This window comes from Chiloscyllium plagiosum, chromosome 14 (assembly GCF_004010195.1).
Source record: "Chiloscyllium plagiosum isolate BGI_BamShark_2017 chromosome 14, ASM401019v2, whole genome shotgun sequence".
Taxonomy (NCBI): domain Eukaryota; kingdom Metazoa; phylum Chordata; class Chondrichthyes; order Orectolobiformes; family Hemiscylliidae; genus Chiloscyllium; species Chiloscyllium plagiosum.
In genome coordinates, this window is record NC_057723.1 from 66,686,623 (window position 1) to 66,711,852 (window position 25,230).

Sequence of the window (25,230 nt, forward strand, 5' to 3'; positions counted from 1 at the left end):
GGTGTTCTCTGTACCATCACGTCTAGGAATGGGAGTTGGTTGTCCTTTTCTTCCTCTCTAGTGAATCGGATTCCTGTGAGTGTGGCGTTGATGATCCAGTGTGTGTTTTCCATTTCTGTGTTTTTAAATGATTACAAAGGTGTCATCTACATATCTGACCCAGAGTTTGGGTTGAATTTGCGGTAAGACTGTTTGTACTAATCTTTGCATTACAGCCTCTGCTAGGAGTCCAGAGATGGGTGAGCCCATGGGTGTGCCGTTGATTTATTCATATATTTGGTGTGTTGTGAGGCACAGGTCCAGTAGTTAGAGTATGCAGTCTTTGTTGATAGGTTGCCCATCTTGTCATCTGTTCTGTATGTCCAGCAGGTTGGCTATTGTTTCTCTGGCTAGGGTTTTGTCGATAGAGATGAACAGTGCTGCGACATTGAATGAGACCATAGTTTGTTCATTGTCTATGTGTATATTTCTGATGATGTCCAAGAATTCCTGTGTTGACTGTATAGAGTGTCTGCATCCGCTGATCAGTTGAAATGGATGGCAACCAGAAGATGGGGTTGATTTGAGTGAGTGGACCATAAATGTTCTCTGAACTGGTTTTCCAAGTTTGCGCTCGGTCACTCTGATGTAGAGGAGACCACAGTGTGAACAGTGAATGCAATAAATCCTGTTACAGGAAATGCATGTGGATCTCTGCTGGACTTGGAATGATTCTTGGGGCCTTGGACAGGTGAGCAGGGAGATAAGGGGGCAGGTTTTGCATCTCCTGAGGACAGAGGAGAATGTTCTAGGTGTGAAGGAGGGGTTCATGGGGAATGTAGACCGAACGAGGGAGTGACGGAACGAACAATCCCTGCAAAAAGTGGATAAGGTTTGTGGGGGGGGGGGTCAGACTGCAGGTGGAAGTGGCAGAAAATGATGCGTTGGACTTGGAGATTAGTAGGGTGGCATATGACGACGAGGAGGATATTTCCTTGCTGTGGTTGGGGGATCTTTGTTTGAGGTCAAAGGTACGGGAACTGGAGGACATGCGGCTAGGATGTCCTGGAGTGGAATTGCTCATCTTGAAAGCAGATATGGCAGAGGCAAAGGAACAGGGAGTATGGGTTCACGGTTTTGCCAGGTGGGGTAGTCAAGGTATTTGTGGGAGTCCGTGGATTTGTCATAGATGTCGGTGCTCTAATGGTTGCCAGAAATGGAGACGGAGAAGTCTAGAAAGGGAAGTGTCAGAGATGGTCCAGGTGAATTTGAGGTCAGGGTGGAAGATGTGGGCCAAGTGGATGAATTGTTCAAGCTCCTTGCAGGAGCATGAGGTAGCGCCAATATAGCATTGATATGGTAGAGGAAAAGGTGGGGAATGGTACCAGTGTAACTGCAGGAGAGAGACTGTTCCATGTACTCTACGACGAGGCAGGCATAGCTTGGACCCATGCAGGTATCCATGGCTGACCCTCCACTTTTAGGAACTGAGAGGATTGAAAGGAAAAATTGTTAAATGTAAGGAGCAGTTCTACCAGGTGAATGAAAGCGTCAATGGAGGGAGATTGGTTGGGTCTGTGGGAGAGGAAGCGATGGACAGCCTTGAAGCCCTCTGCATGGAGGAATACAGGTGTAGAGATACTGGATGTTCACGATGAAGACGAGTTGTTGAGGGGGCAGAGAACTGAAACACTATAGTAGTCATTGATACAATCTCTAATTTATGAAGAAAGCTGATGCTTAAATGCAACACTGTCATTGAAAAAAATGCCATGTTTCTAGCAAGGCAATTTGGATTTTTCCATCCCAGTAACTTTCATTGGGCATGAAGTACTCATGGTCACACTACAACACTACTGAATTATTCAGATCTGGTCCAGCACTAGAGATAACAGTGCAGTGAAAGGGGAAAGTGGAATGCAATAACATATAGATTTCACAAGTGTTCAATGGTTCTATTAGCATTGCCTTATGTCACTGAGCCACACAGGGCAGGACTGTTTCAAGTTCAATTCCCAGTCTCGGCTGAGTTTCTTGATATCCATCAGTATGGTGTCGATGCATTGAAAAACTGGCCCATGCATCTTGAGGTTAGGAAAGGGAAATAAAATCAGCTATGATTCCTACCCCTCACCCATTGATGTCTGCGGAAACACAATGAACGTTACAATGATCCTAGCTAGTGTCTGTCTGCCTTATGATCTATATGGTAATTAACAAGGTTTATACAAACAGAACAGTTTACTGAAGGGAAGAGAAACAAAAAGATACGAAAGTAGTAAACCAATCTAATTTAAAACTACCCCTTCATATAGTGAGGAGTCGTCACAGAATGGTGGATGACATGGCCTCTTCTATTTAAAGACATCTATATGTGTTCACGATTATTTGCTTCCCACTAATTATCTAAGGATTTCTTACTGTCACTGAATGTACACTTACTCACTGGCAATACTACACTTTGAAAGGAAACAAGAACTGAGTTATTTCCATGGTATTCTGACAAGTTGAAAGTTGACTGAATCAAAGAAAAATTAGTTGCTTTTCTGAAGCAAACTAAACCAATGTTCTCAATAAGCTAAAGAACAAACAACCAAATAGATGTGGCTCAAACTAGGTTGATACACAAACAGTATGTGCACAGCAAGTGCCCAGCTCAGTACAGTACTGTTCTGGACTCTGTCACAGAAAGAAATTGATATCCTTTTCTCTCTCTATGAAAATTGATTATATAGCTACGTTCAAAATCTCGCTTGGGTTGCCATGGCCACTTAATAGATTAAGCACCAAAATGCACCATTACAGGGTGATGGCTTTAAGCAAAGTTCTCTGCTTTAATAATACTCTGAATTGGTATTTGAACCAGACATTTCCACACAGCAAGTTAAACCTTGTCACTGGGAAATACTGCAGAGGCATTTCAATAGACCCGCTTACATTACAAACAATGTCTTTTCTTAATTTCTGCTCTACCTTCATCCTCACCACTTGAGCCCCAGTTCTCCCACCCACCCTGCATCTCCACTCAAGCCACAAATTTCCAAGCCCCAACACTCTGGTTCCAGCTCTCCCCATTCCTGCAATCAAACGTCAAAACTCTGGTTGTCCACCTACCCTCCCCCAATCCTGTTACCGAGCATCACGATTGATTATAATGCCTCGCACTAGTTCTCTACCTGTTCATCCCATCCTTCAACTGTCACAATTGATATCCTTCAATTCTCTCTCATTCCAAAATGCCTTCATTCTGGCTCCAAATTCAATGGCTCACTGTTACTCAGGCCAGTAATGGCTAAATTGGAATGTGTCCAAAACTATATAATGCAAAACATTTATATAGTAATCAGAAAAATAAAAATTGCTTTTCAAAAACAAGAATATGATGATATAAAATACTTTCAACTCCTGGGGAAAAAAAATGTAAAAAATACACTATAAATGATTACTGTAGGTCAGTAACTTACCAGAATCCAAGAATCTTTTCAGATACCGTTTCTTGACATTTCAGTAATCTCTGCAGGAGGCTGCGAGATCTCAGCTTTTAATCCACCTGACTGTTTGGTCAGGGAGGTGCCAGACTACAAGTCAAATAGCACCAGTAAACTGTTTGTACAAGAGAGAATTGCCCCTAAACTCTCACCATCTTGCATGCAAGCAGTTCAAAGTGGGCAATTTTTGAGCAATTTTTCAGGTTGTGAGGAAGAGCTGACATTTTTTGAGTCATAATTGGAAGCCAGGGCACATCATGTTAAATATAATGCATAACTGCGCCAAAAGAGAAGCAAAATCTTGACTGCTAATGTGGCTTTGCTCAATTCAGAAGGCAAAATGTCTCATCGCCCAAGTTAGGAAGTGGTTAAAAATACCAAACAGCGGAGGCTCAGACACTAATCTGATCTTTTAGTGGTTAAGTAGCTTGCTGACATTTACCATCAATTGTCACACCACAGGGCAGACAGTAGCCCCCACTGAGGAGTCAACAGCTTCCTCTTGAATGGAGTAAGGATGGTACTGATAGTGTGCCATAAATAAAACAAATGCAGATAATAAGATACAGATCCACATTACCTAAACATCTCTGAAGGTCAGGCTCACCTTTAACACATTTCCTGACTTAATTGGTAGGAAATGCTGGATGTAAAGTTACACCCATGCTGCAGTACTGCAGCTCCAGAGAATTGAGGACATCTCCCATTACTGTAAGCTGCTGGAGCTTGATCGATTGCCTCCAGAGGTCAGCTAAATTTTCCCAAGACCCTCCCCTGTCATCTTCTAAAGTGGTCCAAGGTTTATGCTCTTTATTTTACGTTTGTGTCTGAAGACAACATGTGAGATGTTGCATGCAGCATGCATCTACACAGATCTGGGGGCAAGGTAATCCTGTTGGACCATTCACATAGTTCACCACAAGGAGCACCAAACTGATTCAAACAGCTCATAAGATACAATTAAATTGCTGGCACCAAGTCAGGTCAGCACAGTGCGAGTTTGCACCTCAAGTTGCACAAACAAACCAAATGCTCTAAAGTTGACAGCTGGTTGCAACAAAAGAGAGGGAATTGAAGGGGCATAGGGAACAGGAAGGGTAAACATGGTCAAGATACAATATGAATATTCTATTCAGTCCATGTCACACCATAATTTGTATGACTTATGGAATCAATTACACTGCCCCCTTGCCCAAATTCTTTACAGAATTGATGACAAAATCTCTTTAGAAGTCTCCAACTGCATCACTCAGCTTGTCCAACCCTGATATCTCAGCAGTGAATTCCTTTATGAGGCTGTACAGAAAATCAGTCACTTATGACACCTAAATCATCCAAGCTATAAACCAATTAAATAGCGGCTAGGAGAAAGTGATGACTACAGATGCTGGAGATCAGAATCAAAAAGTGTGGCACTGGAAAAGCACAGCCGGTCAGGCAGCATCCAAGGAGCAGGAAAGTTGATGTTTCGAGCATAAGCTCTTCATCAGGAATTTGGAGGCTGGGGTGGGGAAACAAGGGGGCTGAGAGATAAATGGGAGAGGGGTGGGGCTGATGGGAAGCTAACTGGGAATGCAATATGCAGATGAAGGTGCGGGGTGATGTTGGTAGGTCAGAGTGGAGGGTGGAACTGTTCAAGAGGACGGTGCCGAGTTGGAGGATTGGGACTGGGATAGCATGGTGGGAGGGGAGATGAGGAAACTGGCGTAATTAACATTGATTCCTTGTGTTTGGAGGGTCCCAAGGCAGAAGATGAGGTGTTCTTCCTCCGATGGCTAATATTTGGCAGTGAAGGTGGCCCAGGACTTGCATGCCCTTGGTGGAGTGGGAACAGGAGTTGAAATGGGCTGCCAATGGACGTTAGAGTTGTTTAGTGCCTGTGTCCCGATTCCTCAGTTTCATCATATCTGCTCCTAGGAGGATCAATTCCACTCCAGAGCATCCTAGATGGACTCTTTCTTCAAGGATTATAATTTCCTCTCCCACGTGATCAACAATGCCCTCAGCGCATCTCCTCCACTTTCTGCACCTCCACCCTTGAACCCCACCCCTCCAATCATAACAAGGACAGAACCTCCCAGTCCACACCTTTAACCCCACCAATTCCAGATAAGACACATCATCCTCCGCCATTTCCGCCACCTACAGTCAGACCTCACCACCAGAGATATATTGCACTCGTTCTTAGCCATATGAGGAAAGGGAGCTTCTGGTGAGAATCTCAGAGAGAGAATGTTTCTGAGTTTTGGTCAATATTCTTTGTTGCTAGGGATGATCTCAAAAGGTAGCTGGGAGCTCAGCACCTGCCACTTTCGCAAGGTTTGGGAAGATAAAAAAGGAGACAGGTTGAGTCCCCACCCTGAGTGGAAAGTACTGCATACAGATGCTGATCAAGTGTGGAATTAGGTTCAGCTGTGATGCACTTAAGGGTTGAGGCCATTGCCTGAACTCTCCAAGCAAGAGTAACCACTTAGCAAGTCTGCAAGTTATGCAGGCACAATAACATCTATCCATTGACTCTAACAGACTTCTTAGAACAAAAGGCTTTATCAACTATATTAATGAAGACCCAAAACAAGTCATTAAATAAATTTGCACCAGAGTTCAAAACTGCAGTTTAGTTTCTTCTTTCAAAAACTGAACACTATTTAGACTTTAAATATTGAACTGATCAGTTTTGGGGAAGAAATTTGCAACAAATTTATTTTACAGCTAATTTATTTTACATGTTTTGCATAGCCAATATACCAGGTATACCTTTACTTTTAGGCATACATCTTGACCTTTTGCCTCTAATCTTATTAAAATAGTTCGTCAGTACTCATTTGTCGTTTCAGTTTAAGTGCCAAATTGACAGGATTGAAGCTTTTCTGAACTTGCCAAGTGATTATCCGGCCGAATGAACAATCAGCAGATAAACTTTTCCTCAAGTTTTTCAGAAACAAAACAAGGTGACATGGTGCAGAACTAAAAGAATTTCAATCATAATTCAAGCAAACCTGAATGCTCACTATGTTTACAATGTTGAGGACCAAGCAAAATTCATAAATTCTGTTGCAAACCTGCAGCTTCCAGCGGGAAAGACTCATCGATTCAAACTTGTTGAATAGATGTGGCATCGTACCTCCATTTTGCCAGCAAGAGGGGCCAAAATAAAAGGCAGCCAAGTAAAATTAAACTGAACAAAAATAGAGGAAGGAAATAGAAGTGTGAAAGCCTGGAAAGTAAGCCTGTAGAGCAGCAGAAAAATACTGCACCAAAACAATTCAGTATAAAAGAGATTCCAGTGACTCTCTAATACTTTAAAATTCATACATAATTTTCACCCCTTATCATAAACACTTAAACATGAGTAGGTCATGAACTCAGAATCCATCTTGCCATTCAATGAGATCTCAGCTAATTTATAACTCAATCCCAACTCCATTTTCCTGCCAGGATCTTTGTTAGTCTCAGATCTAAAAAACGTTTTGTGACAGCAACCTCAAGCAGACCATTCTTCAGATGGACAGTGAAATTTTATTGTGGGTTAATGATGGTGAAACTTAATGTGCTTCTTACCAGATCCCCATCTACACTGCATTCGATGGACAGTAATGATGATTATCCTTCCCACTAAGCCAGTATAGCACTCCAGTTCAGAGTGAACATTGCACCTTCCTGTTATGTAAACATAATTTTCTTTAAAGAGTCCAAGCCATTTTGCCAAATGCTAAATTGTCAGCTTTGATCCTTATGAGATCTTTAATATCAAAAATATATACTGCATAGAATGTATGAACTATCCCTATTTTACTCAACACAGAAGTTTATATGGTAGATATCACTGGCTGACCTGCCTGGTTCATGTACTTGCCTTTTAATAGACATCCAATGGTATTTTAAAAAAGAAAACAGCATAAGGATGTAGCCCTGAAGCCACAGCCAAATAGCATTCTACATAAGCCACTCAACCTGATTTTGAGTGACATTTCATCTTCCCAGCTGGAAATTACCAGCTAAGAAGCACACATATATGTTCTGCCAGGGGACAAGATGATGCCTCGCTATACCAGTCAACAACACGATCACCAGCAAAAAACACTAATTTATAAATACGCTCTCAGCCAGACACTTCTCCCAATTTGCATCATCCTTTCATTATTTCACTCTTCTGTCTGCTTTTACTGCTCATTACTCCAGCTCTTACAGGTAGGATCATTGAAGGGAAGAGGTTTCAAACATCCCAAACAGACATTGCCAACTTCTCCATGTACTCAATGCCATCATCACACTCTACCAAGCTGACAGTTTGCAGCTCAGAAACAGGCCATTCAGCATAAAGTCTGTGCCAGTTGTTCACGCTCCACAAGGATCCTTTCACACTCCTTACTTCCTTTCTCCCTCAGACTTATAGACTGAAATGAATCTACAAGATCTGCCTCAAATACAGTGTTAAATATTCCACATTGTCATATTTTTAATGTAAAAGCAGGGATGCTCTTCTGAGGCTCTGGTCAGACCACATCTGGAGTATTGTGCGCAGTTTTGGGCCCAAAATCTTAAGGAGGATGTACTGGCCCTGTAGTGTATTCAGAGGAGGTTCACGAGAATGAGGCCAGGAATGAAAAGCTTAGCACATGAGGAACGTTTGAGGACTCTAGGTCTACACTTGACAGAGTTTAAAAGGATTGGCGGGGGGGGGGGGGAAGAGACCTAATTGAAACATACAGAATACTGAATGGTCTGGATAGAGCGTACATTGGGAAGATGTTACCGTTAGACGAGAAACTAGGACCAGAGGGAACAGTCTTATAGTAAAGGGAAGACCTTTTAGAACAGAGGTAAGGCTAAACTTCTTCAGCCAGTGAGTGGTGAATCTATGAAAATCACTGCCACAAAAGGCTGTGGAGACTAAGTCAGAGTGTATTTAAGATTTAGACAGATAAGTTCTTGATTATCAAGGGGTTACAGGGAGAAGGCAGGAGAATGGCAATGAGAAACTTATCAGTCATGATTGAATGGAGGAGCAGACTCAATGGGCTGAATGGCCTAATTCCTGCTTCTATGCCTTATGGTCTTATACTGTGTAAAGTAGTCACTAAATAATTTTGTGCGCATATAGAATTATGCTAACAACTAATTTAGCTTGTCAGTAGGCTTGCAGCATGGCACACTGACATGCACTGGTATATTAAATGTGGAGATATTTTAATATACAAAGCTCTGCTCTTTGCAGGTAGGTTATGGACACAAACTACGTGTCTCAGAATCATGCAACATGAAAAGAGACACTTCAGTCCAGCTAGGCCACACTGACCATGTTCCCAAATTAAACTAGTTTCAATTGCCTGTGTTTGGCCCATATCACTCAAAACCATTCCTATTTATGTACTTACCCAAATGTCTTAAATGTTATAACAGTACCTTCACCCACCACCTCCTCTGGCAGTTCATTCCACACATGAACCACTGTGTAAAAAGGTTGCCCCTCATGTCCTTTTTAAATTTTTCTCCTGTCACCTCAAAAATATGCCTCCTTGTTTTGAACTCCCCCACCCTAAGGAAAAGACATTTTCCATTCACCTAATCTGTATCCATCATTATTTTATAAACCTCAGTGAGATCATCCCTCAACCACTTGCACACAAATTAAAAAAGTCCTAGCCTTTCCAGTCTATTTTTATATGCCAAACCCTTCATTCCCTGCAACATTCTGATAAATCTTTTTTGACTCTCTCCAGTTTAATAATATCTTTCCTATAATTGGCTTGATGGTAGGAGACAGAGGGTGGTGGAGGGTGACTTTTTGGACTGGAAGCCTGACACCAGCAGTGTGCCTTAGTGATCGGTACTGGGTCCACTGTTTTCTATAATTTATATAAATGATTTTGATGAGAATACAGAAGGTATGGTTAGTAAATTTGCAGATGATACCAAAACTGATGCTGTAATGGACAAAGAAGATAGATTACAGCGGGACCTTGATCAGATAACCTGAGGAGTTTAATCTAGACACATTATGTTAGGGTAAAATCAGGGTAAGACTTATTTGCCTAATCAAGGCTACCTCAACATTAGCTTTCATTAATGGTAAGGTCCCAGGGAATACTGCTGAACAAAGAGAGCTTGGAATGCAGATTCATGGTTCCTTGAAAGTGGAGTCGCAGGTAGACAGGGTAGTGAAGGCAGTGTTTGGTACATTTTCCTTTATTGGTCAATCCATTGACTATAGGAGTTTTAAAGTTACGTTGGGCTGCAAAGGACATTGTTTAGGCCACATTTAGAATATTGCATCAATTCTGGTCTCCTTGCTATAGGAAGGACGCAGTCAAACTTGAAAGGGTTCGAGAATGTGTATCGGGTATAAACAGTTGGGGAAAAAAAGAGAAGACCAAGAACTCATGTCTCGGTGCACACAGACAATCGTTCTCTCTCTCCAGAGCCCGGAATAAAAGATGGAGGATGTAGCATGACAGGTTCAGGAAAGATTCACAAGGATGTTGCCAAGGTTGGAGGGTTTGAGCTATAGGAAGAGGCTGAATAGGGTAGGGCCGTTTTCCCTGCAGCATCAGAGGCTTAGGGTTGACCTTATAGAGGTTTATAAAATCATGAGGGGCATGAATTCAGGTAAACAGACAAGATATTTTCCCCAGGGTGGGGGGAGTCCAAATGTAGAGGGCATAGGTTTAGGGTGGGAGGGGAAAGTTTTAAAAGGGACCCAAGGGGCAACCTTTCACGCAGAGGGTGATGCATGTGTGGAATGAACAGCCAAAGGAAGTGGTGGAGGCTGGTACAATTACAAAATTTAAAAGGCATCTAGATGGGTATATGAATAGGTAGGGTTTAGAGGGATTTGGGGCAAATGCTGGCAAATGGGACTAGATTAATTTAGGACATTTGGTCAACAGGGACGAGTTGGACTGAAGGGTCTGTTTCCATATTATACATCTCTATGACTCTAACAGGGCAACTAAAACTGCACACAATACTCCAGAAGAGTCCACACCAAAGTCCTGTACAATGTCAACCTTATGTCCCGACTCATACTCAAAAGGAGCAATGAAGACATGCATGCTTTCATAACCACACTGTCCATCTGTGACACAAATATCAATGAATTATGTACCTGAGCCCCTAGGACACTCTGTTCTACAACACTGGCCAGGGCCCGATCATTAATTGTGTAAATTCTGCCCTTGTTTGTTTTACCAAAATTCAATACCTGACATTTATCCAAATTATACTCCCATCTGCTATGCCTCCGCCCATTGATGCAACTGATCAACATCTCTTGTAATCTTAGATTAACTTCTTCATTGTCCACTATACCAATATTGATGTCATCAGCAAACTTACTAACCATGCCTCCTACAATCTCATCCAAATCGTTTGTATAAATGACAAGCAAAAGTAGACCTAGCACCAATCCCTGTGGAACACCTCTGGTCACAAGCCTGCAGTCCAAAAAACAACCCTCCACCACCGTCTCCTACCGTCAAGCCAATTTTGTATCCAATTGGCAAGTTTACCCAGATTCCCACTTGATCTAACTTTACTAATTAGTCTGCCATGTGGAAACTTGTCAAAGGCTTTACTGAAGTCCATATAAACAATATTATTGCTCTAACCTCAATCGTTTTTGTTACTTCATGAAAAAAACTCAGTTCGTGAGACACTCCACTCTAACAGGAACATATGTTAAGTTGTTTTTCTTGAGATTCTTACTCACTTGAAATGCAAAAGCCAAATTCTGTGAACAACCAAAATTTTATTAATCAAGCACAAGCTTTTGGAGGAATCCTTTAACACTCTTGCGAAGCTGTACCTGGAGACCCCTTTGAACAAAGGAAACAGTCCTTCCTTTATATAGTACAAGTGTTTTCACCTTCCAGTCAGTAACGCCCACATGACAACACTCAGCCATTCCCCCACAGTCATATGCCACTCAAGCCACAATGTAGTGATCATGTCATTTCCAAAGATAATGTAATGTAAATCAACCCTTAGTGACAAGATATGTTGCAAATTGTATTTTTAACCACAGGGTGCAGTCAGAATTTTAGTTGCAATATTCTTACTGATTCTGAATTGCAAAGGGATGGCATCGTGAATAGTAGGAGATGGCAATATAAATTTACTTCTGAATAACTAGGAAATGGCTGGAGTTGGGAATATAAATTCCTTACATTCTACCTGCAAGACAGAGACATCCCGCCCAAAGACATAGGCATACCACCTACCCCCGGGACACCCAATTTCCTGCAGGTCAGCAAAGCAAATTCACCCTTTAATATCTCACATACTGCTGCTGAACTCTCAATCACACTTTTGGAAACCTCCCACTTGTTAAGCATCCCACAATCAGTCTACTCAAATCAACTTTTTAAAAGTTGCTTCATACAATTAAAATTTGCCTTACTTCAATTAAGAACTTTAACTATTAAGGAAGGCTTATCCTTTTCCATAATTCTATTAAGTTTTAAAAGTGTTATGATCACTAGCCCCAAAGTGTTTCCCAAACACTTCAGTCACTTGCCTTGCCTTATTCCCCAAGAGAAGGTCAAGTTTGCTCTTTCTTTAGTAGGTATATCTACATATTAATAAATAAAATTTTCTTGAATACATTTAACAAATTCCTCACCATCCAACACTATGGCAATCCCAGTCAATGTTTGAAAACTTAAAATCTCCTACTATTACAACTCTATTATTCTGACAAATATCTGAGGTCTATGTCAATATTTGTTCCTCAATTTCCCTTGGACAATTGTAGGGTCTATAGTACAAAACCATCAAGGTGATCATCCCTTTCTTATTTCTTCCCATATAGTTTTGCTGGACAATCCTTCAGAAATATCTGATTTAATTACAGCAGTAAGCTTTCCATAATGAAAAATACCACTCTTGCCTCCCTTTCCATCCTTCCTATGGCATCTAAATTCAATTCAAAATAGGTGATATCCATTATCTGGTTTATTTCACAGGGCAATGTCTTGACCAGAGCCAATTTACCCAATTTAAAACTTAAAAGCTTGACAGTTACTGCCAGCCATCTCATTCAATTGGTGCATTCTCAATGGCAACACTTCAACCAGAGACCAGCTGTCAGCCAATCCTGCACTCTCATACAGCACAAATGTTCATTTCCCCTTTATTATTGCATACTGGATTGTCCTGACAAAAACAAGACAAAAGGCTTTGCCAAAATGTCTCTCATGTGGGCAATTCTCAAATTAATTTACGACCAAGCAATGAAAGACATTTTCCCTGAATTCCATTTTGGATTTACCCGTATTTGCGACTCTTATTTTAGCCTCCGGTTTTTCCACTCCCAACAACTTGAGCTGAGTGCTGCAACCAGAATGACTAACAACTAGTTAATCACTAACAACTGGTTGTCACACTAGTTTAAAGTAGAATCCATGGCTTGTGGCCCTGACATGTGAGCTACACCAAACTTAAATCTGTCTCATTAATCACGCCTTGATGGGAATTACAACAATCGCTAGAAAGAGGTCGTTGCAGCTGGTAAACATTCCTTGTATGCCAAAACTATTCAAAAAATCTGAATCATAATTCTTTAAGTTATTGTAGTTTTATACTCAAAACTACACCAGAGGGTGTGGTTCTCAGAATAAAACAGGGTGTGGTGAAATACTGGTAGTAACAAAAATGTCCTGGACCAATAATTCAGAGGCCTCAACCACTACTGCAGATACATGAGTCCAAATCCCAGGACAGATGGCCAAACTCAAATTTAATTCATTGACAAATTCACAATAAGAACAGTAATGATGATCATGGTATTAAAGTGGCACGGATATCCTTTGGGAAATAAAGTCTGCCACGCTTGCTCGGTCAGACCTACATTCACCTCCAGACCAACAATCCCCTGAAATGGCTTACCAAACCAATCAATTGTTATCAAACCACTACAGAATAGCTGTTGATTAAAACTGTCTAAAATCTATCACGGCACCAGAGACCCGGGAGCAATTCCCACCTCAGGCAACTGTCTGTGTGGAGTTTGCACATTCTCCCCGTATCTGCGTGGGTTTCCACCGGGTGCTCTGGTTTCCTCCCATAGTCCAAAAAGAAATGTGCAGGCTAGGTGAACTGGCCATGCTAAATTGCCCAGTGTTAGGTGAAGGGGTAAATGTAGGGGAATGGGTCTGGGTGGGTTGCTCTTTGGAGGGTCGGTGTGGACTTGTTGGACCGAAGGGCCTGTTTCCACACTGTAAGTAATCTAATCTAATCACCCAGAATCAAATCTAAGAACTGGTAATTTAAAAAAGCTCACTTTACCCAATCGATGCAAAATCCTCTTCACACACAACTGGGAATTCTGCCAAAATTAGGAGAACTAATTAAATTAACTAACAGGACATTGTGGGTAGTTAGGGAGGACACCTAGCAGAAATATTTCTGCTTTCTACAAATGATGATGCCAGACTCCTGCATTGACAGGACTAATCTCAAAGGAACTCCAGCTCCATCAAAAGTTACTTCATTCGAGGCCAATTTCAGACTTCAAGCTCCAGCTGGGTTGGCTTAGCCAGCAGGGATTCAGATGACTCTGGAAAGGGTTTGCCAATGGCCATAAACGTGAAAATCCTATACCCAAAATGCATTGCTAACAAGTCAGATTCCTCACTCAAATGTCTCACATCGTTACTCTGTCATGAGCTGGACTTCCATAAGCTACTAGGCAGTTAGGGTCCTTCCTCGCATTCTCATCTGCCAGTGGAAATCTATGCATCTAATCTGCTCTCCCACTTGTCCCACTGAAAACCGATCCCAAATTTCCAGGACATTCCTACTAAAGGTTTTGCCTTCACTCATTTATCTAGCACCCTTTCTTTTGTGTCAGACAATAACATTTGAGAGCAGACATGTGCCACAGCCATGACATAAATGTTTGTAAACACTCCTCAATGCACATAACTCTCTTACCCATCCGATAATAAGAAGAATCTTGTACAACAGTACAGTCAAGAGGTACATAATACATTCTAGTACAGAAACAATCTGAACATAAGGTATGAGGAGATCTCCAAATAGGAGTTCATATTGGCTGGTAATATGAAAGAAAACTTTTTATTTACAGTAAACGAACACTAATACAAAATTAAAGGTCGGGTCCATTAAACCATAAAGAAGATCTAGTGGAGTCAGTTTGCTCAACTCGGGTATAAAATGAGCTCTGCGCATCTGGCTTTACTAAAAATAATATTGTCAATGCTCAAGGAAAAGAGGTAGCATTATTAACATAGAATAGGATAAAAATACAGGATGCAGCGAAAAGGTTGGCAGTCCTCAAGGTCAAAAAGTTACCCAGATAGAATACGCTATTTTGCGGAGGAAAATAAAAAATGAAGCGCAAAATCTCTGACCATAATATTCAAATCCTCCTGAGATATGAGGGCTATGCCAGGAGAGTATTATCACTATCACTTCCATTTTAAAAAAGGAAAATAGAGGCAACTACAGGACAGCTGGACCATCTGCGGTGAAGAAACATGCTGATGATAATCTAGGACAAAATTAGTTAGCATTTGGAGAATTATGGGCCAATAAATGAAAGAATACATATATTTCTTAAAGGCAAATCATGTACAACTAACATGGTTGAGTACTTGGATGAAACAAGAATAGTTGATTTTTCAAACAGTGGGTAATAAATTATCACAGAACAAACTTGTTAATAGTTTAGGAGGCTGAGAGGCTGTGGAAACATGGGAGCACTGTTTAAGAATAAGAAAGGACAAGACAGTGGTGACAGTTATTTCTCCAGAGAAAGCTCAGCACGCAAGATTGGTATTCAGATCACTGCCCTTTGGAACATGTAAATGTAAGAAACAAATCAAGTTTACAAATGGTACAAAATTTGGAAATGGCATAAACAATGAGTTGCAGGGGAAGGGTTCAGGAGGACGAAGAGTGGTGAACTAGGAATCACATAGAAGATGAAATTCAATACAGGCTAGTGTGGCTGGACAAATTTGCAAGCCTCTTGAAAAAGCACATGCATCCTTGGCAGTAGTACAGCCATCATATACAGAAATACACAGTTGTGCAAAACCTTTAGAAATCATTGGTCGTGCCTTAGCTGGAGTTGTATGTTCAGTCTGATCATCATACTTAAGGAAGGATGTCAAGCTGACTTGAAGAAAACAGTGAAGAGATAGACCAAAGTACCGAAACCAGAGTTATAGTTATATGGGGCAGACTGGAGAAGCTGAGGTTGTTATCCACAGAATATGTCAAGAAGAAACCGGATAGGGATATTCAAAATCATAAACAATTTTGAACTTACGATTTTATTCAAAACCAGCCTTTGTGATCTGGCATAAATTGTTTAAAAAGATTCTGGAAGCAGCATCATCGTCAAACAAAACTTGGATAAGTACATAAAAGGAAAAAGAATTGTCAGGCTACAGACAAAAAAAAAGATTAACTGGCTATCTCTTTAAAGAACCAGCACAGATATGGTGGGCCAAATGGCCTCCTTATGCAACATTTTATTCTAATTAGAATATAACCTGCCTTTTGTTCACCACTTACTCTAATGGTATGGTATCCTGTTGGGGTACAGTTCCCCACCCATTCCACCTGCATGTGAAGTGGCCTTTCTTCATTTGAGCATCAGCACGCAATGTGACAATGAAGGACATCATGACCACACCTAATTCACTCTTTGCTCAATTCCAAAATGAAGGTTTTCCAGTCATACTGTGCAGAAAATGATCACTGAAGAAGTCTGCTGAAGCATGTCACAGATCAGCTAATAGCCCAGAATGAACCAAGGTTTACCACAAGTAATGGGTGGAACCAACAAATAGTTTATCTTAATATATCATGTTGAAGCAGGATTGACAGTGACACACCAGCACAGCTGTGTTACAGTTATCTGGAACTGGAGACAACAGGGGGTTCTCTCTAGGTGGTCATAGAGATGTACAGCAAGGAAACAGACCCTTCAGTGCAACTCGTCCATGCTGAACAGATATCCCAACCCAAATTATTCCCACCTGCCAGCACCTGGCCCATATCCCTCCAAACTCTTCCTATTGATGTTACAGTTATCTGGAACTGGAGACAACAGGGGGTTCTCTCTAGGTGGTCATAGAGATGTACAGCAAGGAAACAGACCCTTCAGTGCAACTCGTCCACGCTGAACAGATATCCCAACCCAAATCTAATCCCACCTGCCAGCACCTGGCCCATATCCCTCCAAACTCTTCCTATTAATATACCCATCCAGATGTCTTTTAAATGTCACAATTGTACCAGCCTCCACCACTTCCTCTGGCAGCTCATTCCATTCATGTACTTTTTCACCCTCTGTGTGAAAAAGTTGCCCCTTAGGTCTCTTTTGTATCTTTCCCCTCTCACCCTAAACCTATGCCCTCTACTTCTGGACTCTCCCCATCCAGACTTTATCTATTTATCTTATCCATGCCCCTCACGATTTTATAAACCTCTATAAAAGTAACCCCTCAGCCTCTGACACTCTAGGGAAAACAGCTCTTAAACTTGTCCTGATAGGTCATATCCTCCAACCTTGGCAACTTCCTTGTAAATTTTTCTGACCCATTTCAGGTTTCACAACATCCTTCCGATAGGAAAGAGACCAGAATTGCACACAATATTCCAAAAGTGGCCTAACCAATGTCGTGTACAGCTGCAACATGACCTCCCAACGCCTATACTCAATACTCTGACCAATTAAGGAAAGCATACCAAACGCCACCTTCACTATCCTATCTACCTACGAGTCCACTTTCAAGGAGCTATGAACCTGCACTCCGAGGTCTCTTTCTTCAGCAACACTCCCTAGGACCTTACCATTAAGTGTATAAGTCCTGCTAAGATTTGCTTTCCTAAAATGCACTATTTCAATGATTGACAGAGAGTCAGATGTACAGCACAGAAAATGACCCTTCAGTCCAACTCACCCAAGCCAACCAGTTATCCTAAATTAATCTAATCCCATTTGCCAGCACTTGGCCCTTATCTCTCTAAACCTTTCTTATTCATACACCATCCAGATGCCTTTTAAATGTTGTAATTTTACCAACCTCCACAACTTCCTCTGGCAGCTCATTCCATACACGCATCACCCTTTGGGTGAAAAAGGTGTACCTTTAGGCCCCTTTTATATCTTTCCCCTCTCATCTTAAACCTATGCTCTCTAGTTTTGGACTCCCCCACCCTAGAGAAAAGACCTGGTCTATTTACACCTCCAATTTTGGTGGCATCTGCAAACTTACTAACCATACCTCCTATGCTCACATCCAAATCATTTATATAAATGACGATAAGCAGTAGACCAAACATCGATCCTAGTGGCACACGAGTCACAGGCCTCCAGTCTGAAAAGCAACTCGCCAACATTACTCTCCATTTTCTACCTTCAACCAGTTCTGTATCTAAATGGCTAGCTCTTCCAGTATTCCATGTGGTCTAAACTTGCTAACCAGTCTACCATGAGAAACCTTGTCGAATGCATTACTGAAGTCCATATAGATCATGTCCACTGCTCTGCCCTCATCAATCTTAGATACTTCTTCAAAAAAACTCAACTGAGCTTGTGATATGCAATTTCTCATGCACAAAGCCATGTTGACTATCCTTAATCAGTCCTTACCCATCCAAATACATGCCAGGAGTCAAAATGTAAATATACTACAGTATCTGATCTCTGTTGCTTACTGCTTGTAGCGAGAAATACTAGGCTATATTATTCCACACAGTATAGAAGCTGTAAGGATATCAAAATTATATTACATGCAATTCATTCTCTCCAGACCTTATAGAGGTTTACAAAATTATGAGGGGCATGGATAGGATAAATAGACAACGTCTTTTCCCTGGGGTCGGGGAGTCCAGAACTAGAGGGCATAGGTTTAGGGTGAGAGGGGAAAGATATAAAAGAGACCCAAGGGGCAACATTTTCACGCAGAGGGTGGTACTTGTATGGAATGAGCTGCCAGAGGATGTGGTGGAGGCTGGTACAATTGCAACATTTAAGAGGTATTTGGATAGGTATATGAATAGGAAGGGTTTGGAGGGATATGGGCCGTGTGCTGGCAGGTGGGCCTAGATTGGGTTGGGATATCTGGTCAGCATGGATAGGTTGAACCAAAGGGTCTGTTTGCATGCTGTACATCTCTATGACTTGGTATAGAATTTGCTAATGTCTTACAATGAACCCAAGGTCCTCTGAAATTTGGAAGAGGTGCAAGCCAGCATTGAGATGAGCAGTATCAGAAAGCAAACTGGTAATATAGTGATGGTCTGTATTTCCTACAAAGAAGGCATCCCCTACTACATTTCTTTTTAGAAACTGTCATTTCTGAAGCCTCTGTATCTTTGTATTTTAGATTTCAGTTTTCTCCTCAAGACTGGGCTTTAGTTACATTCATGTAAGCATGGGTATAAGAGTAACGGAAGATTACTCAACTGCACAGAATATTCAAACATGAACCAATCATTGCTGAGATGGTGCTGGGGATGACAGCATACCAATCAGAAGAAAATAATTCAAGTTAATTCAAGTAGATTATGCTTCTGCACATTCTAGGGCAGACAGGTGGATTGTAGTTCTCAACACATTGCTCTGTCCGAGATCAGCTAACGAAATACAAAGCATCACCCAATCCTCTCATTTAAGTGGACTGACTCAGGATCAAATCAACTAATGGATCAACAAAACTTCAGGTCTCCCTCCATATCTAACAACTTGACAGCAATTGCATTCTGAATCCAATACCAGTAATTCAAACTCCAAAACGAGTATTTAATCTTGGCTGAGTACCAAAGCTCTGCATTGTCATTCACGTAATAAGACACTCAAGGCCATCATTTTGTTGGAACAGCCTAGCTTTATTTTTCAGAATCTGTCCTAGAAAATCCTTGGATAACTCTGAAGTCAATTAAATTGACCAATCTCTGTGTCATTTGCTAAATAGAAGATGATAGTGGCCTGCAACCCTTAAATTCTCAGTCTCTCCTCAGGGTAATGAGTTCTTAGCAGTGCCATGGCCAACATTCCTCTCTTAACCACTATCCCAAAGAGATATCATCTCACTGATATTTGACAGCCATTATTTGTAACAGAGTGGTTGCAACACTGCACTTCAAGGCTTCATTACACAAAGCACTTTGAGGTACTGAGACATATGAAAGCACGGCAGAAAATGCAAGAACTATCCTGACTGCAGTGTCATCTTTACCCCTAATTCCATACGTGCCTTTCCTCTCGACATAACTGCTGAGAAACAGTTTGCATTCTCCCACTGCTCCTTTTCTTGCAAAATGAATTCAAAGTGCTTAGACAGGATGGTGACAGGGAGTAGGAATTTCTATCCTGTCATGCAAGTCTTGCCTTACAAGGAAACGACTGCAGATGTAGTAAACTGATATTACACAAAAAAACACTCTGTACAAGTGAAAGACATTTGTAAAACACCAACAATATTTCCAAGGTGAATCACAAGTGTGTGACGTGACTCCATAATGAAGGTGTGCAGCTGAATATTGGTACAGATATACACCACCCAAGGAGGAGCCGAGTATCAGGGACACTAGTTAAACCACTATGAAACTTAATTCCCTTCAGGTTTTTAAACAAAACCTTCCTCTTCTCACGCCCTGAAGGCATCGAATAGGATTGTTCCAGGATAATGAGACCTGGCTAAAAAAGTAACTGAACCACTCAGAGTAGGAAAGGCTCTTTATCAAATAAATGGCAGACTATCAGCATTGATGTTCCTAGACTATAGAGCATTAAAAAAAACTGTCAAAAACCTGAAGTAGCATGATTCAATGATGGATCCACCTTGACATGAGTTGCTTGACAGACTAGCATCATCTCTTGAATATACATTTTAAAAAGATAATACAGAAACACACACTTACCCATATGCACTATAAACCCTAGACAAACGTGGGTGGAAGAACAAGGAATGGGAGTAAACTTCAAATGATCGGATTCTAAAAAACAAAAGGTTTAGTTCAAATATGTTCTCTAGGTACATAAATGAACAAATCCATTGTGTGCTGCGATACCAAGTTTAAGCATAATGGAGTAATCATTTATTGTACTCGTTAGCCAGCACTTTGTGGGGAAAGTTCTAATTAGCTTATGGTAGAAAGGATGTGAAAGCATAGACTCACAAGGATGATAACAGGGATAGGAAACAATGCTCATGAGATGCCATTTGAGATAATGAGACCAAGTCCTCTGGCGGAGAAGGCTAAAATACTTCATTTATTGGAACGTGCTTTAGGAAAGTAAATAGGAAAAGACTATTTCCTCCGGCTGGGGAGTTAACATCAAAGAGTCATTAATTTTAAATGGTCACTGGGGATAGAAGAGAGGAGTAAGGAGAAACTTTTACACAAGGAGGTTAGAATGTAGAATGGTTTGTCAAAATGGAGTACTTTAAATGGATAGCACTTCCACTTTTAAGGAGTCATGACTGGGAGGTGCCAGTGCTGGACAAAGTTAAAAATCACACAACATCAGGTTATAGTCCAACAGGTTTATTTAGAAGCACTAGCTTTCAGAGCGGCTCTTCCAAATAAACCTGTTGGACTATAACCTGGTGTGTGATTTTTAACTTGAGTGGGACACCAAAAATATTTGAAGTGAATGAATGTTGAGAACCATAGCGGAACAGCATAGGATTAGCAATGGATTAACCTTGAAAAGATCACATATAAACACAACAGGCCGAACAGCCATCTTTCTATGCTGTAAACGTTGTAGTTCTGTGGACAAGAATGACGACATATACACCTATACTTCTAGAAAGCTCAACACATTTGAATCAAACCTGGAAAATTCCAGGTCTCTTCAGCTCAACTGTACACCTTAATACCATACATGGAGATTGAAAGTTCAAAACGTTCATTGCAAAATGTAAAAGACTGTACCAGTAGAATTAATACAGTTGAATAATCAGTTAAAAATCGAATAGATTTCTCGTCTGTGTGCTGTGCTTGGTTTTAAACAGAGAGCAGGCAAACACTGCTTTTGACAGGTGGTCGTTCAATCGACTTCATCTATATCAACTCTCCAAAATAACATCTCCTTAAGCCCCTTGCCATTACCGTTCTTCATACACTGATTAATTAATTTCCCAATTCCTTGTTCAAAGTTGTGACAAGTTATAGTAATTGCTTCTGACATAAATCTAAACAGAAAGAAGATTAACTTCTCTTTTGACAGAGATCATGAGTTGAACTTCCCCACATAAAGAATTGTATGATTTTTTTTCATGACTGGCTATCTGAAAGTGCTTCACAGCCAATGAAATACTCAGTGTTAAAACCAATGTTTCATTTTTGCATTCTAAACTGTAATAGAAAGGCCAGTTTAGCACAGTTGGCAGGATGGCTGATTTGTGATTTAGAATGACACCAATAGTGAGAGTTCAATTCCTGCACCAGTTCAAATTACCATGATGGGCTCCCCTTCTCAACTTCTCCTTCCGTCCAACGTGTAGTAACCCATAGGTTAAATCACCAATCAGCTCTTCCTAATGAGAGCACAGCCCCTAAGGTCTAATAAGACTATGGTGACTTACCCTTTTAGACTATATTTGGAGATGCCTGTGTTGGACTGGTGTGGACAAAGTTAAAAATCACAACACCAGATCATAGCCCAACAAGTTTATCTGGAATCACTAACTTTCGAGACTAGTGCTTCCAAATAAACCTGTTGGACTGTAACCTGGTGTTGTGATTTTTAAGCTTTTAGACTACAGTGCATCAAGACTGAACAGATAAATGATTTGGAGATGCCAGTGTTGGACTGTGGCGTACAAAGTTAATAATCACAACACCAGGTTATAGTCCAACAGGTTTAATTGGAAGCACTAACTTTCGGAGCGCCGCTCCTTCATCAGGTCAGCACAACCACCTGATGAAGGAGCAGCGTTCCGAAAGCTAGTGCTTCCAATTAAACCTGTTGGACTATAACCTGGCGTTGAGAAATTTTTAACTTTGAACAGATAAATCAAGCCTAGCCACATGCTCATCACATGAAGAGGTTCTTTGATGCCAGTCTTTGAAGATGCTGGTTCACTCGTGGTAAGTTACATGGAGATCTACCAATCAAGTGTGGTAAATGTAGAACTTGAGAAGCAGGCCAAGCTCTCATCATTCTTTACTTCATTTTCCAACATGTCACCAAGCTAATTCCACAATCCCTCCATACCTGAGCCTTACCTCCAACTGCATCACTAAGTATTAAGATCTTCACCTGTCCTCTGGATACGTAAATCAATTTTGGTACCAAGCATTCACAATTTGACGTTTGGTTTATAAAATCCCATCCCATGATAGACCAAATGACTCTGCATTTGCACGGAAACACACAGGACAGGCTCCTAGGAATTTCCAACCAAAGCTGGAACTTTAGAATCGCAGAATCCCTACAGTATGGAAACAGGCCCTTCGGCCCAACAAGTCCATACCGAACCTCCGAAGAGTAACCCACCTAGATCCATTGCCCTACCCTATTATCCTATATTTACCCCTGACTAATACACCTCACCTACATATCCCTGAACACTATGGGCAATTTAGCAATTCACCTAACCTGCACATCTTTGGACTGTGGGAGGAAACCAGAGCACCTGGAGGAAATACACGCGCACATGTGAAGAATGTGCAAAGTCCACACAGACAGTCACCTGAGGTTGGAATCGAACCCAGGTCCCTGGCGCTGAGGCAGCAGTGCTAACCACTGGACCATCGTGACGGCCTTAAGCCTTTCCTTTCCCAGCAGCACAATGGGAGATGTGCACTTTTCATATCCATAAAACCATGGCGATAAACACCACATTCAACTAGTGCAAAAGACCAGGGAGCAGGGCTACAAACCAGATCCACAAGTACAACAAACCTTTTATTAACTGGCACCTATGGAACCAGGAGTGTGCCAATTGACCAAATATTCTGGATACTCAAGAGGTATGCCTCACCACAGTAAACCTGACCAAGCAAAGCGTCTAGACAGATTTTTTTGAGGGATGTGGCTATGTAAAAACATCAAACATACCTGCTAAAATGAATGCAAAAACACAGTAAGTAACAGAAGTGCAATGCCGTACACACATAATTGTTATACTTTATTTACAGCATAACTACTCACACATTATGGTAGAGTGCAGTATTTGAGGCATATACTTTTTGCCAGTTTATCAAGAGTGCTGATTATAACAAAGTTTATTGTATAGCAAAAGCAGCCTAAAGAATATCTGCACAAATCACTGGACTTCATTCTGCTACAATCCAATTCCTCACAGACAGAACTGTCAATAATTTACTCACCACAATCCAAAGATGTGTAGGTTAACCATGGTAAAAATGTGACTTTATGGAGATGGGGACAGGGGAGCTGAGTGTGATGCTGTTTGGACGTCAAATGGCTTCTTTCTGCACTGTAGGGATTCTATCATTCTAACAAACATTTACATAGGGACCACTACATCAGATACTTCTAAAACATTAATATCCTGTTCAAGTATAGTGACTTTGATCATGTAGAACACCAAGCAATTGCACACAAAATCCCACAAGTGGCAATATGGTCTGAACACTTGAAAACCTTCCCTGTTCGAATCATGCCAAGGGAGCTTTTGCATCCATCTGAAAAGATGGGTGAGACCATGGTTTTAATAGTGTCATCTAGGATGACACCTTTAACAGTTATGCACTGCAGTGTCAAAATGGATATGTTCAAATCTCTGGAGTGAGATTTCCATACATTGCCTTCTGACTCGTGGCAGAAAGCCCATATTGATTTACAAACTGCTTATGAAGCAACTGTGCAGATGGAAGCACAAGGACAGGTACAGCTGGCTGTTGTCAGCATACATATGAAAACCAATGCTGGGTTTTCTGTTGTCATTGCTACAGGGCAGCAAGTAAATGAGAAAAGGTATCGAAGAGACTCTCATAGCACTGACACTTCTCACATGCAAAATCCAGCCACGTGTGTCTTGTCTCCTCTTGTATGGTTTAAACCAGCAATTTGCTCAAGTTTCTAACTGTTCCTTTTATTATTTGTCTCCTTCTGTAGTGGTACCTTCTCAGTGCCATGAGCTGCATTTTTCTTTACTAAAAATTGCTGACACCTGCCAATCACAACCAACGATCAGACTGCTCACCATACCTTAGACGCTCACAGTTGAACTTACTGATGCCCTCACACACCGGGATAATTCCACAGACACACAACTCAAAATACTTAGTTGTTAAATTCAACTCCAGGTATCAACAGCTACCCATCAGAAACCAGTGGGTAGAAACCCTTTTCAATTCCTACCAACTTCTTGTACAGAGACAAAAGAGTAATTATACTGTCCAACATATCAGTCTAACTCCAACAAGCACCTAGGAGAAAGTGAGAACACCAGATGCTGGAGATCAGAGCTGAAAAATGTGTTGCTGGAAAAGCACAGCAGGTCAGGCAGCATCCAAGCAGCAGGAGAATCAACTTTTCAGGCATAAGCCCTTCTTCAGGAATGAGAAAGGTCTGCCAAGCAGGCTAAGATAAAAGGTAGGGAGGAGGGACTTAGGGGAGAGGCGTTGGGAATGCGATAGGTGGTAGGAGGTTAAGGTGAGGGTGATAGGCCGGAGAGGGGGTGGGGGCGGAGAGGTCGGGAAGAAGATTGCAGGTGCCGAGTCCGAGGGTTGGGACTGACATAATGTGGGGGGGGGGGGGGGGGGGGCGGGGGATGGGGGAGCTGGAGGAATCGGCATT

The 25,230-nt window shown here is 41.3% G+C and overlaps 1 protein-coding gene across 5 annotated transcripts in view; it reads right to left on the reverse strand.

Moving 5' to 3' along the window:
• LOC122556778 (F-box/WD repeat-containing protein 11) overlaps positions 1-25,230 on the reverse strand; it is a 177,038-nt gene that overhangs the window by 148,614 nt on the left and 3,194 nt on the right. For 2 of the 5 annotated variants that reach the window (XM_043703936.1, XM_043703933.1), the window contains exon 2: positions 20,373-20,447. The exons of the other annotated variants lie outside the window; for them this stretch is intronic. The gene's annotated coding sequence lies outside the window, so the exon portion shown is untranslated. The remainder of the gene's footprint in view (positions 1-20,372; positions 20,448-25,230) is intronic. 5 annotated transcript variants of the gene reach the window in all.